Here is a 15,871-nt window from a genome sequence, read left to right on the forward strand (position 1 = left end):
AAGCAGACGTTGAAGTACAATCCCTATCAGAGACAAATAGCCCTACTCTCGCCCAGATCCCTGAAAGACTCTGAAAGAGGCAACATGAATGTACTCTCAGTAGACATCTACGTGGTCCCCAGAACCTCAAGCTACAGTCTCAATTGGCCACCACTCTTATATGGCTGGTAGAAGAAAATAAAGTTTCCCTTAGAAGGAAAGTATTATTTCCTGGGTCTCAAATTATTCCTGAAAGTAATTATTCAAATAAACTTACAGCAAACAACCAAAGATTATGAGGTATACAATGAATTTAGACATCAATCACTATCAGCAGAAATAACATACAACAGGAACAGACCTCTGGCATTCCAGATATTAGAACTATAAAACAGTTATGTTTTCCATGTTAGTGGAGGTAAAGGCTACACTTAAAAGTTTCAGGAAAATCTGAAAACTATAAAAAATGATATGATGATTATGCAAAAGAACCAACCTGAAATTATAACAACTAAATTCTAAGTCAACATTAAGAACCCAAAGAGTGAGTTTACAAGCAAATTATGTGTGTTTGTATTCTAAATTGTAAGATAGGTCATTAGAAATTATCTAGAACAAAATAGAGACGAAAATATGGAAAATTCAGAAAATAGTAAGAGACCTAGGGGACTGATGAGAAGATTTAGCATGTTTAGATTGAGACAGTTGTTATTCTAGAAAATACAATAACTGGAAAATGCCTATAATACAAGGCCAATAATATATTTTAAATATATATGTATATACAAAAATATCTTATATATACATTAAAAAGGTCAAAGTAATAATTTATAGATGGTGGAAATTTGGGAGCTATAGGTTTATTAATAATTTTGAAGTATTTATATATTTTATGATTTTTCAATAATAATTGTATCCTCATAGTGTAACTTAAAAATCAAAGTCAAACACAATACCCATGTTGGTGGGAGGACAATAGGTTAGATACTTTCATTCAAATACATATATATAAATATATATTTTAATTTGGGATTATTTATAGTTTTGTAATCTGGATTTTTCTCTGTTGGGCTAAATGATTTTTAGACATTATAACTAATTTTTTTTAATGCGGAAATACATTTTTGTAGTAGAAATACAAAGGTCATAAAAGGCCATAAATGTAAACTACCTTTTTCACACATTCTCAGTTCTCCTCTTGCATAACTAGACACAGTCCTGCTACCAGTTTGTTGTATGTCTTGCAGAGAAATTCTATCACAAAAACTAACATGTAGCTTTCTCTTCTTTACGGTTGGAATATCTGCCCTATTTCTTGTGTTACTTGTAGCAATGTTTGTGGGCCATTCATTGTTTTTCTAAATTTAATTCTGTTAGTTTTCAGTTAGAAAAGATTTTTCCTAGACTGGCAATGAGCTATCAATCTTTTGTTTTTAATATTTATTTTCACTTGTATTTTCCTGTTTTTTCCATTTGTATTTTAGTTATAAATTTTGAGTGCTTGAAGTAAGGATGTTTATTCAAAGGTCTACTTACCAAGAGTCATATTTTTCACTCGCTTTTTTATTTTTTGGTTTGACGTTAAATCATATATGTTATTTATGGGTGGTACATATTTTGTGAATTTTATAATCTCTTATTTATACTTCTATTGGTTCTTTAAATTTTTCATACATATAGAATTTTATCAAAAAGTTTTATTTTCCTAGAAGAGACTTGATAAATATTTTCTTCAAATAATTATTATGTTAGAATGCCAGAGTTTAAAACGCACACAACTTCTTAACACGCAATTAACATGTTTTTTGAATTTCACTTAAATTTACTTCTAACTTCAAAAGTAACAGGCAACATATCAATTCTGAATATCATTCAATAGGTTATAATTTTGTTTACAGACAGTGCATATACGTTTGAAACCATTTTTTATATGTTATGTATATAAAACTATGGATGGATCACTTTATCCCAATTTCTTATCAGTTGTTTTAGAAACATTTCTAAACAAAAACGTCCTAAGAAATGTAGAAATTATACTTTCTCTTTAATGACATCATATCTTTAAATATTAAAATCAAGTCTCTACACTAAAATAATAAAGATTTGATATTGTTCATAAGACGTGTGTTTACTCTCCTGTGTGAAGGACGGGAAAATCACAAAGCTTCCATGTCGAAGCTGATTATTAAATATTCAGACTCAGTTTACCAGGACTTTTAGTACACTTCCAGAAGTCTGTTATGAGAGCTACTAGTAACATCAAAGCACAAAAGACATTACTGCTTCCCCTCATAACCCGTGACCTAAAAGCTTTTCTTTTTATCTTTGTAGGAAAGAAAAACAAAACATGCTTTTAAAAAGCCTCAGCATTGGTGGATATTGTGTGCATTGTGTAGAGTCTGGCAGTAGTGATTTTTGCCTTTGTCCAAGTGTTTTTTTTTTTTTTCCAGCATTGCAATATTATTTTTTTGAGAACAAGAGAAAGTAATTTAGTTCTAAACTAATTGAGAGAAAGAAAATGACTTCTAACTAACTATGTATATATATTGTGTGTGTGTGTGTGTGTGTGTGTGTGTGAAATAATCTAAAGATCTGTAAAAGGGCACTGATACTTGTTGGGCCTTTCTTATATTCTGTTAGAAAATAAGTGAAGAGTATTTTATTAGACAAGGGAAAGTTTTAGGAATCCAAACTTTGCAATCACATTTATATTTCTAAAAATAAATATTATGACTAAGTTGGATACTTATAACAGCTACAGTCCCCTAAAAAATGAAGAATGACAGTGTGCCTACATCCCTTTCATTTTCTATCAAATATGGAGTGTGGGGACAAAACAAAAATGGATAATACACTGGAACAGAGGAGAAGGGACCTTTCTAGAGAAATTATCTAAAAGTTTGCCTTTCACTTGATTTTAATTGTATCTTACTATATATATATATAATTTTGTTTAATTATGTTTATTCTGTTTGCACAGATATAATAGTAAGAAGTTTTTAAGTGCTTTTAACAGTATTTTTACATGGTTGCATGAAAAAATGCTAGCGTTCAATCTTGGATTTGTATAAATACCTCTGACTTTATATGTGAAAAATTCCAAACTACGATATTGACTTGGTTAATTTAGAATCATTAGAAATGGAGGGGGAAAAGGTGAGGGAAAAGTTATTATTGGTGATTAGAGAAGTAAGACAAATCTGGTTCTTGATTCATACTCTTTTGCTTATTATAATGTTGAATTAGAGAGGTGAGTGATATGCTCTGGAATGTTCCAAAATATTTCGAGTTCTTCTTGCATGAGGTCATCCTCATGTTAGGTAGGATTGGCAGGGTGAGATAGTGCAAGGGAGGGTGGAATAAGGTTATCCTTCATATTTGTGTCATGTAGATTATAACTTTTCCTCTTTCATTTCCAATTTTATTTATTTGAACATTCTATTTTTTCTTGATGAATCTGGATAAAGGTTTATCAATTTTATCTTTTCACGGAGCTAACTCTTAGTTTCTTTAATTTTCTTTTTTTAATATTTTTTTATTTTTTAATTGCAGTTGGCAAACAATATTATATTAGTTTTAGGTAACGACATAGTGATTAGATATTTCTATTACTTGCAAAGTGGTCACCCTGATAAATCCAGTATGCAAGTGACACCATAGAATTACAATATTAACAATATTATTGACTATATTCCCCATGCTATACTTTATATCACCATAATTATTTCGCAAGTACCAATTCATACCTCTTAATCTCTTACCCTCCTTCACCTACGCATCTGGCAACAATCAAAATGGTTTCTGTATCTATGAGTTTGTTTCTGTTTTGTTTGTTTGTTCATTTTGTTTTTTAGATTCTACATGTAAGTGAAATCATGTGACATTTGTCTTTCTCTGTCTGACTTACTCCACTCAGCACGATACCATCTAGGTCCATCCATGTTGTTGCAGATGGCAAGATTTCATTCTTTCTTATTGCTGAGTAGTATTCCATTGTATAGATGTACCACCTCTTCTTTATCCATTCATCCATTGATGGACAGCCAGTTTGGCTCCATATCTTAGCTATTGTAAATAATGTTGCAGTAAATATATGGATTCACATTTCTCTTCAAAAGTATTGTTTTGGGTTTCTTTGGATAAGTAGGATAATTTGGTCTTTTTTTGTCTCTTGTTATAGCCTTTGTTTTAAAGTCTATTTTGTCTGGTATAAGTATTGCTATCCTAGCTCTTTTGTTTGTTTGTTTGTTTCCATTTTCATGAAATATCTTTTTCCATTCCTTTACCTTCAGTCTGTGTGTCCTTCAATCTGAAGTGAGTCTCTTGTATGAAGCATGTTTAAGGGTCTGTTTTCTTATACATTTGGCCACACTTTTTTTTTTTTAATTTAAACATTTAATCCATTTACATTTAAAGCAATTGTTGATAGATAGGTAGTTATTGTCATTTTATTATCCATAATTTTGATCTTTTAAAATTTTCTTCTTCTTCTTTTTAAAGAAATCCCTCCAACATTTCCTGTAGTACTGACTTGGTGATGATGAACTCCTTTAGCTTTTTCTTGTCTGGGAAGCTCTTTATCTGATTTTGATTCTAAATAATAGCTTTGCTGGGTAGAGCACTCTTGATTGTATGTCCTTGCTTTTTATTACTTTGAATATTTTATGCCAATCCCCTCTCTCCTGCCAAGTTTTTGTTAAGAAATCAACTGACAGTCTTATGGGAGCGCTCTTGTAAGTAACTAATTGCTTTTCTCTTGCTGCTTTTAAGATTCTCTTTGTCTTTAACCTTTGGGATTTTAATTATAATGTCTCTTGGTGTGGGCCTTTGGGTTCATTTTGTTTGGGACTCCATACTTCCTGGGCTTTTATGCCTATTTCCTTCACCAGGTCAGGGAAGTTTTCAGTCATTTTTTCAAATATGTTCTCAATCCCTTGATCTCTTTTCTTCTTCTGTTAGCCCTGTGATGTGAATGTTAGTATGCTTGATTTTGTTCCACAGGCCCCTTAAACTATCCTCATTTTGGGGGGTTACTTTTTCTTGTTGCTGTTCTGATTGGGTGTTTTCTACTACCTTATCTTCTAAGTCGCTGATTTGAACCTCTGTTTCATCTAACCTACAGTCAATTCCTTCTATTCTTCATTTCAGTTATTGTATTCTTCATTTCTGACTGATTCTATTTTATGTTTTTGATATCCATTTTTATGTTTTCTATCTCTTTATTAAAGTTTTTACTGAGTTCATCTACTCTTTCACTAAGTTTATTGAGCATCTTTATAACCAATGTTTTAAACCGTGAGTCAGATAGAATGCTAGTCTTTATTTTGTTTAGTTTTATTTCTGGAGCTTTATTTTGTTCGTTCATTTGAAACATATTTCCTTGTGTTTGTTTGAATGTATTAGATAGGGCTACTCTGTCTCCTGGTCATAGTAGAGTGGCCTTATAGAGTAGTTGTTTTGTCGGGCCCAGTGGCATGGTCTCCCTGGCCCCCTGAGCCAGGTACTCTATGTATTTTTCTTGTATGGGTTGTGTGTGATCTCTTGTTGTAGTTGAGCCTTGGTTGTACATATGTCAATGGCAAGGATTGACATTTGTGTTGATGGATTGTGAGGATTGACTGTGACTACAGTGGAGGAACTGTTGTGCAGGGACTGACTCTATGGAGTAGGACTCACTTTAGTAGGACTCTGGTGTCTGCTCATTCTGCTCTTTGAGTGTGTCATTCTCACGTGTAGCCTTGGTGATCCTCTGGCTTAAACTGAAGCCAGCCACTGGGCATACAGGCCTGGCTTCCTGGAAGGCCAAGTTCAGCTGTAGCCGCTACCCTGCCCAAGATCACCTGGCATGAACCTCCAAGCAATCTGAAGATGGCCATCACACACTGGGCTTGGATGTGCCTTGAGAAACTAAGCTACAAACTGAGGTCAGCTGCTGCTAATGTTGCTCTTAGGGATGCTCAGCAAGAGGTATGGGGCAGCGGCGAAGCCAAATGCTGCTTTTTTACATTTTTTGAAACTTTGAGAGATTTTATGAAAGTCTGAAGCATGAGCAAGAAAGGCAGTTTTATGGAAAAGCCACTTGAAGCAGCTTGGGGGGACCCCAAGTTGTGACGGGTTCTCAGGAAATTACCTGTGCAGGGCTAAGTGTGTTAGCCAGGTGGATGAAGACTCAGATATGGTGGTCGTCTGTGTCTGCATGCCAAGAGGAAAGGGCTCAACAAAAGAACAATGGCTTCTGCCAGTACTTCTGTCTGAGAGTAAGTTGCCCTTCCAGCCCTCGCCCTGGAGCCAGACAACTCAGTTCCTCCTTTATGTCCCTGACACATTTTGAACTGCTGCCCCAGTGCTGGAGCTCAGAGCAAGTGAATAAATCAGCAAGTCAGTGAGTAAATCAGCATGTGGGCCCCTAAAGAGGAATGTCTGCAACTCCAGTAGCCCTCCATTTCACTCAACCACAATTTTCACTGGTTTTCACAACCAGAAATTGTGAGGTCCTCTTTTCTCAGCACTGAAACTCTGCTGGGTAGCTTGGTGTGGGGCTGGGACACTTTGCTCCTTTGGGGGTACTTCCTCAGTTAAGATTTCCTCCTGATTATCAACTGCCATGCACAGGTGTGGGACTAGCCCATTCTATGTCTCCACCCCTCCTACCAGTCTCAAGGTGGCTTCTTCTGTGTGTTCTCAGTTGTAGGACTTTTGTTCAGCTAGATTTCAGGTGATTCTCAATGATGGTTGTTCTGTAGTTCAGTTATAATTTAAATGTGTTCACGAGAGGAGGCAAACATAGCATTTACCCACTCTGCCGTCTTGACCAGGACCTTTCATTGATCTTTTCTACTTTTTGTAGTCATTATTTTATTTATTTTTGTTTTGATATTTATTATTTGATTTCATCTATTGATTTGGGCTTTTTTTTTCCTCTTCTTTTTTTAGTTCCTTAAGTGTGAGTTTTGATCATTTATTTGAGATTTTTCTTGTTTCTTGAGGTAGGCCTCTATCACTTTAAACTTTCCTGCATCCCTTAGATTTTGGAACATGATTTCTTCATTGAGTCATTGGTTTTTTAGTAACATGTTTACCCTCTATGTGGTAATATTTTTTCCAGTTTTCTTCTTGTAGTTGATTGATTTCTAGTTTCATACTATTATGGTCAGAAAAGATAGTTGATATGATTTCAGTCTTCTTAAATTTATTGAGACTTGTTTTGTGAGCTAACATTTGATTTATCCTAGAGAATGCTCCATGTGCACTTGAAAAGAATGTGTATTCTGCTGTTTTGGAATGGAATGTCATTTACAACCATTTTCTCTTTATTGATTTTCTGTTTGGATGATCTATCCATTGATGTAAGTGGGAGTCTTAAAGTCCCCTACTATTATTATACAATTGTCAACTTTTCTCTTTATGTCTGTTAATATTTGCTTTCTGTTGTGTCAGAGTTGCAACTCTTGTGAGTATGAGGGATGTATGGGGCTGGCTCCCAGCCTGGCTGACTGTGAGGCTAAGCTGCTTACTACTTTGGGTGTGCTGGGTGGGCGGGGTTCTCAGTGACGCATCCCACTGGCTCTAGTAGGCTAGAGGAAGCATTCCAAAACGGTGCTCGCCAACATCAGCATCAGCTCAACTAAAAGAGATCACAAAATGACTGCCATCAATTTCTCAGTTCTTAGAGATACTGCCCCTCTAGAAAGTACTTCAAGATTAGTAAGTGAGCCTCCTTCACCTATGTTCTACAAACTTTTCCATCTGGTGTTTTTGTGCTAGTTTCCAGGTCCAGTGAGTCTGTGAGTGAACCCTGTAAGAGAAGAATTTTCTTTCCCTGCAGTTCCACAGTTTTCCTAGATATATTTCCTGTTGGTTTTCACAGCCAGGTGTTTTGGGGGCTCCTCTCATCTGTTTAGGATCTAACGTTTGGGGTGCCTGATGTGGATCTCAAATCTCTTGCTTCTCAGGGAAGCACCATGGTACAAATGTGATTTTTTTCCCCCTTAGTAGGTCTATATATCTGTCTCTCCTACCCTAATGCTGTCTCTTGTTGTAGAGGCTCTGTTCATACAGTTTCCAAATCCCCTTTCGAGAGAATATTCTGTACATAGTTTTATGTTTGTTGTGTTCATGGCAGGTGGTGATGCTACCATCTTGAACTGAACTCTCTCAATAGCTTATAATCTTTGGCCTAGGTTGTAGATTGTGAAACATAAGGTCTTTGAGCTCATGGCACCTGACAGTACAGAGCACTTTTCTCATAACACATTTCCTTGATGGGTTTTGCTAAAAAAAATAAAAATAAAAAATAAAAAATAAAAAAAGCATTGCTCCACCTGCTTTTGCCAGAGAGTCGTATGTCATTTCTTGGAGAGACCATTGAACTCAGTGGTCCACCAAGACCATTTTTCTAGGAACTGCTGTGGGTTTTGTGCTAAAATGGTTGGTGGGCTCAGACACTGTTCTGGGTCTCAGTTTGTTAATTTTCATAATGAAGGAGTTGGACTGAAACATCATGAAGTTTAGTTACAACCCTTACAACCTCTTAAATTCATGTTTACCCAGTAAAACAAAACAAGAGCAAAACTTAAATTCTTCATTAATATAATCAAGTAAGTGACCTGATTATTTTGTATTAACACAGCTGATAATTAAATTAAATTATGTGATCTTATTTCACCTTAGTTTTCATATGTATAAACAACTGCAGCAGTATCTTGCAATTATTTAATTAGTAAGTACTTTTTAGTTTACTAGTTTGTATATATTGCTTGACCTCCAATCATACAAGATACCTTAATATCTGACAAAGCAAGCTTATTTGTGAAGGACATGTGTGTCCTAGAACAAAATTCAAAAGATGAAATTTCTTTGTGTGCCTACAGTGGATAGTTGATGATGCATTTTCTTCTCTACAAATTTTAATAGGTAAATTAGAATTTGTGAAAATTTTTGAGTAAATATTGCCCTGGAGTAAATTTTAACTTATGCTGAAATTTTTAATGCATGCTATTTTGTTTCAAAGTTCAAGTGTGAGTAAATTATATATGGTATCTTCTCCTTGCTTAAAGTCTCTTGTAAATGAATATTTTTGTTGCCAACATTTGGTTAGTTATGTTTACTCCTGTTTGCCACAGGTAGACTGGATGGAACGTCACAGAGACAAGTGTACTTCATTCTCAAAGTTGGATGACAGAACTAGTTATGATGCATATTGTAATTTTAGTGTAACCATACATCTTCACACTGGAGTAAAGTGCTTACTAAGCACTGTATTTGGAATGTCAGTTGCTTCATAGGATGGTAATTAAATAAAGGCAGTGCTATTGTTTTGTGGAATTAAGCCAATATTTGATGCATTCTAGAAATCTCTTTGAACTTTAAGTTTTGGAAGAAGTACATTTTTCATTTACTGACTAATCTTTCACTAAAAGCACACTTTCTAGGGTGTTCACCGAAAACATACACTTCTGTTTTTTTGTGATAAGTCAATGTCTAGTTCACCTACCAGAGAAGCAGTGCTACCCTTTGAAATGTTAGTTTTCCCTCTCTGAAATTGTATAGTCAATTATTATTTCTGAAACATAACAAAAAGTTTTTAACAGTAAATAGAAATATCTAAAACAGAATATAAAAAAGCATATTTATTTAATTTTGTCATTTTTCACTTTTTTTATGAAATTGAATGCCTTAGTTTAAGGGCGAATGGCAAAAAGAAAAAGAAAAGATTGAATTGCACATATATCACAGTAGTGAATGGATAATTTTTCCTTTATACTTATTTGTAAGTGTTCATTTTAATAGTTGTAAGCTGTGTCATTGACAAGAATCTGCAATAGATCAACACTGTGGGCCAAAGGCGAAACTCCAAACCTTGCCTTCACCTGTTGTAAATAAAGTTTTAATGGAATCGAGGTCATTTGTTTATATATTGTCTCTAGCTGCTTTCTTGCTACTATGATAAAGTTGAATAGTTGTGACAGTGACTATAAAGGCCCACAGAGTCTGAATTATTTACACTCTGATCCTTTAAGAAAAATTTTATTGACCTATGGACTAGCAAATAGGTTTCATATTTGTAAAGGAGTACACAAATTTTTTGTTTGTTTTTGTAATATGTATAAATGAGAAAGAGTAAAAAAGATTTATTATTTCAGATGACTTTTTATTTTCTTTCACAGCGAAGAATATTCGCATTATTGCTTTAAATTTTTAAGTCTTAATTTCCTGTAGAAAGGGCTCCTACTTGGATGCAAATCTGTATCCACTGTCGAGTGGATAGTTAGCAAGTTAATGTCTCTTCAAAGATAATATATTTTCTAAACCATGCTGTGAGATTGGCATGGAAGGGAAACTGGGAATATAGAGTTTGGTGAGTCAGTGAAGTGGCTTCTAACCATGCCGCTATGATATGCCTAAAAACTGCACAAATTGAGATTAGTCTGCAGGCCCCTACCAGCTTGTTCTTGGCGGGGCTCCCAAACTTCTCACTGTATCATGGCTGTGGCTTCATTCTCTGTATCAGACTATTTCCCATGGCTGTCTGAAAGAAAGTCCCTGGGCCAATTTTTTTAAAAAAAATCTGTCACATTTACTTTCCTAAAATAACTTGTTAGGAAATAAAACGAGTATATATGCTAAGTTATTTTTTAATTTTTTGTATCTTTATTTAGTTGTTAAATACTTGTGTGTGTATGTGTGTGTGCATGTATACATATGTATGATTAAAGAAATCTGGTAGGGCTGTCAACTGTAATTGAAAAATAAAAATTAAAAAAAAAGGAGAGGCAGTAGTACTAGAAAAAAAAGGAAAGCCAGTGAGATTTTGAGGTAATGTATGACCTTCCATAATATAATTTTTCTATGAAACATCTAGCAGAAAGATAATAGATAATGATGCAATTGTTAACATTACTATTTTCAAAAATTGAGAAGGAATCATCACTCGAAGCCAGTTTGGCATTTTCCTATATGACATCCTGTTTAGGGCTCTGAATTTCAGCCATGCAGTTCTGTGAATTTGAATCCAACAGAGATGATGTAGCTTTCACACAATTTTCTTCAGTTATAAGAACCATAATTGTTGCGATAAGATGCCTTCAGCCTGGGTCACTTAAATCATTTCTGAAGACAGCAGGTGCTCTTCAGGGACATGCAAGATGGGGAAGGCACCTGTTGTTCATTGCATCTTAGTGTAACCATATAGACTTAGTGCAGGTCAGTGTGTTCAGGAATCAGTTATGGAGAAGAATATGAAAATGTTATAGCAAATACACTAAAATTTAAATATAGAGAAAAATATTTTAAAAAGTTAAGCTGTTTAGATTCACAAAATATTTAGATATTCTCTCAATGGTAGTCTTGAACAAGTAGTTGAATAGGATATAAAAATAGAGATGTAAGTATTTACATTGACATAATTGTCTGAAAAAAATTCCCTTTATTTGGAGTTAGACAAAACAAAGAAATTTTCTAGATACAACACATTATAATGTTTAACTTACATCAACTCCTGGAAAGAAGTAACCTGTTTTATTCTTATTGTTTGTTATCTCAAGATATAGGGTTTCTATACTTTTGAATACCAATGGTATATAGTAGAGTTTTGAGAATACGGAGCAGAGGTCAAAATTAATGACATTGGGAATAAATATAGCCTGTTGACATTCTATTAGATATAAATAGCTTTTTTAAAAATGTAAATTTTATTAAAAATTCAGGTTCCAAAATTCCATTGAAAATCTGGGAGGTTTTTTGTGTGTTTAAATTTTTTTTTAACATAAATTTGTACATGTGCTTAGAAAAATAAAATCAAATGATACAGAGGATCATAAGGAAATTTTCTTGTCCCCTGTCTTATTTTTACATTTTTAAAAGTATTCTTCCACAAATGTTCATGTTCCTATGAACATACAAATGAAATAAACAATGATATCAATAAATAATGACATTTTTCTATGCATAAGTACTTCTAATTCCTAATTTTACAATTAACAACTTATTTTATTAATTTTTATTACTTTATTGCTTTATGCGTTATTTTGTTTTTGTCGTGGCTTTATTTCTAAAATTACATTTTACCTTTAATAAAACTTCCTTTTCTCTTTTTTTACTTTAATTTTTTATTTTATAAGTTTTAAATGCTGTCCCTTTGATGCTCGATAAGAATTGTGGTCATTTCAGTGGTAGAGAAAGGAGGGCTTCAAAGTGTAAGCAAGCAGGCTGGCAGGGTCCCAGGTACCTATGTGAACACCATGCTACATTCTTCTTGGACGATCTATCAGTCCTTTAAATGGTCATGCAAGCATTTCTGATATTTTTCTGAAAATTCGCAGGTAACAGTCTGTCAACCAATGGTCAACACCCATAAGAATCCCCAATTTGGTGTGCAATGAAGAAGGAAACTTTATTCAGTGCACAGCTCAGCTGAAATACTGCACAGCTGTGAGACTAGCACAGATGTGGAACAACTCAATAGTGTTATAGATCAATTATGAGGCAGCACAGCTGTGGACCAGCTCTGCTGGAGGTAGTGCTGGGTTCAGGGTATGTAGCTAGAAAGCTCTGTTCTGCCCTGCTCTGCTCTGTCTTCTCTTCACTGCTGTAGTCTGGGGAGACATCTTTGGTGTTTTGTCTGTATTTCAGCTCCAGCAGGGGACATACAGTCTTCAGTATCCAGTGGAAAGGGAAAATGTGCTCCCTAAGTCAGAAGAGAGCTGACTTATATAGACAGAAGTCCCCAGTCTTGGTCCCTGATTAGTCTTTCCTTATGCAGACGAAGACTCCAAATCCTTAGTTTGACTAGTCCAAAAAAAATGCTGCCCTGTTTGGTCAGAATGGAGACTCTCTGATTGGTCAGTGAAGATGCTGACAGATATAGCTGCGCAGCTCCAATTCGTCAGGGAAAGTCTCAGTCCTATTGGTTGAAAGAGGATTCCAAGAACTCCTTTATTAGGGCTGATTGGCAGGCAGCTTAGGGTAGGCTTCTCTTTGAAGAGTAGTTTAAGTGTGAGGGTCCTGTATAGAAATGGCTGCTAGGCTCTTTTTTTCTTTTCTTTTTTTTTAATTTGAGCCCAGATAGCCAACCAGAAGCCCTTCTTCATAGATATCTTTTTTCTCAAGGCATATAATCTATTCCCGGAGAAATGATACTCTTCTTGACAAAAAAAAACTGGAGATACTTAGCTAGATTAATGTTATTTGAACTCTTCTGACCACTGAAAGTGCTAAAGTGGAGAACAGAATCTAGAATTCAGAACTTTTGACCTCTATTTTGATATCTTATCAATTTTTTCACTAGTATATTGAGTTAAAGGGATTTGGGGACTGTTCAAGGAACCAGATATGACCATGTGGTGGCAGTAGCACACAATGAGTTTTATTTGGGTGGTGCTTTGGCAAATTTGCACTAAGGGAAAGTCCCTCACAGCAGGAGACCTTCCAGAAGCAATGAGTGGTGGGCCACTACCCAGAGGATAAGATAAAGTCCTGAGAAAGAGGAGGATTGGAGAGGGCGTTATGAGCCTGATGATGTTGCTCAGCCGCACAATGGAGCCTCTGGGTCAGAGAGCTCTTAAGGGCAGCAGCAGCTTGGAGTCTTTTATAGCCACAGAGTTTATCTTATTTATGATTAGCAAATATGGGGTGGTTTAAAGGTCATACAAAGCAAGAAGGCTCTATGTGGCTAAAATTTTGCATGTTTTAAAACAACTAGATGTGTAAAACTTTGGAGATTTTGATGCCACTGTTCTTTGGAGCTAATGGGACCCAGTGTGCTGTGAAGAAGTAAACAACATTGAGTTTTTGTACAGAAGCTATCTTTGACTCATTGAGATAACAGCTAGCCATATTAGCTTTGTTTGTGTATATGTGTTTTGTCATTATAACAAACTCCAAATATATATAAAAATATACACAATCTATATTTGTTAACCTTAACATGGGTTAACCTTAATGAATTTTGTCACAATTGCTCCAGGTTTTTTATAAAAATAAATCACTAGAGTTGAATCCCTCTGTATACCCCTGCCTAAAATTATTCCCTTCCTTGCCTTCTTAGAGAGTCTTCTACATATGTTTAGATTCATATACTATATATGTAATTTAAAAATAATTTATAACCTTATTTTGGGATGATTTAAAACTCTATATAAATGATAACGTAATGTACATAGCCTTCTGCCCTCTCCTTACGGTTTGTGAGATTGATCCAAATGGATCCAACTGATACTTGTAGATCAAGTCCATTGTTTTTACTGCTAAATAATATTTTATTGTGTGACTATAACATGATTTTTTTAAATATATTTCATATCGATGGACATTTAATTTGCTTCTGACTTTTCATTTTTGCAAATCATGCCTTAGAGAATGATCCTGGACATATCTTCATGGGTAAATGTGGCTACTTGGTTATTCCACTTTGATACTCTGAAAGAAAATTGACAAATAATTCCCAAACACCCTATGTGCATAAATCTAGGACTATATTGTGATTAGATGTAATTCTTATTCTTAATACATTTATAATCTTAGTTTAATCTTGTATACATTTATAAATAAGAATGACTTTAATATTTTATAGTTTCATTTCATCTATCATTTTACTAAATTTAAATTTATTTCTAAGACAATCAGGCATTGTCAATATTATTACCTAATTATTTTACCCAATATTTGGTTTTGGTAATCATCCAAGGGCACAGACAGATGTGAATGACTGAGTTACAGTTTTGTCTCAGGAAAATATTGTGTAAAGGAGCTTTCCTGAATTTCTAGCACTGTCATTTGCTGGGTTAATGATTTATTAAATACATCAGAGAAATTAGAAAAATGGTATTTAAAAAAAATGTTATCCACTACAGCTCAAGTAATTTAAATCACTCTCCTAAGAGATGTATTTTTGGAAAAGTCACAGCAGCAGGCACATGACATAGTAAGGATAATGATCAGTATAAGCTGATAACTTCTAATGGGAAATATATACAGAGCTTTTGAACTGCATTCCAAATCACTTGTTTTTCCAGCATTTATTGTATGCAACAAACACACAGAAAGTGGTTAGCTAAAACAGGTAGTTTGAAAATATTTTAACATTTTTATCTAAACAAATGTCAAAATTTTTTTGAAAATGAAAAATGCTAAGTATAATAAAAGTGTATATTTATGTTCTCGGCAGCCAAATGTGCTTTTTAATGGAATTTAAATAAATGGAATTTTTATGACAAAAAAAGCAACAGTAAAAGCAGTGATTATGTTTTTCATAGTTCATTTGCCTTCTTTGCCCTGCAGACCTTATGTAGAGGAAAATGAGATCCTGAGTGAAGTCTACAATGTCATTGACTCTGAAGAAGGACTCAGAGACCCATTGGTGTTTAATGACCCTTACTGGCCTATGCAATGGAAACTGGTATGATCTTCAGAAATAGATGGTTCTTTGGCAATGTTAAGAAATATTATTTTCATTATGTTTTAATGCAGTAGACAGACACTTTATGCACTGCCTGCTTTTATCTATTGGTTTTTCAGAGAGATACTTAGCGAACTTTTGATGAAATATTACTGCCAGCTTATTAATTAGCACTAATCTCTTTAATTGATTACATCCTTAGGGTTTGATTTAGCCTATAAAAGATATCAGTAAAATACCTAAGACACTTAAATTTGGTGTGTGTAAACCGACTCGTTACATAGGAATGTTGTTGCCATTCAGGCTTGAAGTTCTTGTTTTTGCATAACCAGAAAATATTCTAATTCCATCAGTAATGAGAGCACTTCTCCTTGTCTTTTCATATTAAGTGGATGTTAGAACATTACAGGACAAACTTTTTTTTCATAGTGCTTATAATGTTGGACTTTTTAGGAATACATTACTCTGTCATTTATACAAGACCATGATAATGGAAAG

General features: G+C 34.3%; 1 long non-coding RNA gene across 2 annotated transcripts in view; it reads left to right on the forward strand.

Moving 5' to 3' along the window:
- LOC107502720 overlaps positions 1-15,368 on the forward strand; it is a 309,664-nt gene extending 294,296 nt beyond the window's left edge. For both annotated transcript variants that reach the window (XR_001595058.2, XR_001595059.1), the window contains exon 3: positions 15,256-15,368. This is a non-coding gene — a long non-coding RNA (uncharacterized LOC107502720). The remainder of the gene's footprint in view (positions 1-15,255) is intronic.
- Positions 15,369-15,871: the final 503 nt, after the last annotated feature.

Source organism: Rousettus aegyptiacus, unplaced genomic scaffold (genome assembly GCF_014176215.1).
Source record: "Rousettus aegyptiacus isolate mRouAeg1 unplaced genomic scaffold, mRouAeg1.p scaffold_m13_p_1, whole genome shotgun sequence".
In the NCBI taxonomy this organism is placed as follows: Eukaryota; Metazoa; Chordata; class Mammalia; order Chiroptera; family Pteropodidae; genus Rousettus; species Rousettus aegyptiacus.